Consider the following 232-nt stretch of genomic DNA (forward strand, 5'->3'; position numbering starts at 1 on the left):
TTTCTTTTGTCTCTAACATTCATCTTATTTACGGGGCATAGTAGGTTTCATATTATAAAATGCTGTTAACAGGGACCCACAAAAATACATTAGTCAGCAATTTTCAACCTTTTTCATCTTATGACACATAAACTAATTACTAAAATTCTGTGGCACAACAAAAATATGTTTTTTGCCAATCTGACAAAAAATAGGTATAATTTTTATTAATTTACACAAAGAATAATTAATA

Source organism: Myotis davidii, unplaced genomic scaffold (assembly GCF_000327345.1).
Source record: "Myotis davidii unplaced genomic scaffold, ASM32734v1 scaffold428, whole genome shotgun sequence".
In the NCBI taxonomy this organism is placed as follows: Eukaryota; Metazoa; Chordata; class Mammalia; order Chiroptera; family Vespertilionidae; genus Myotis; species Myotis davidii.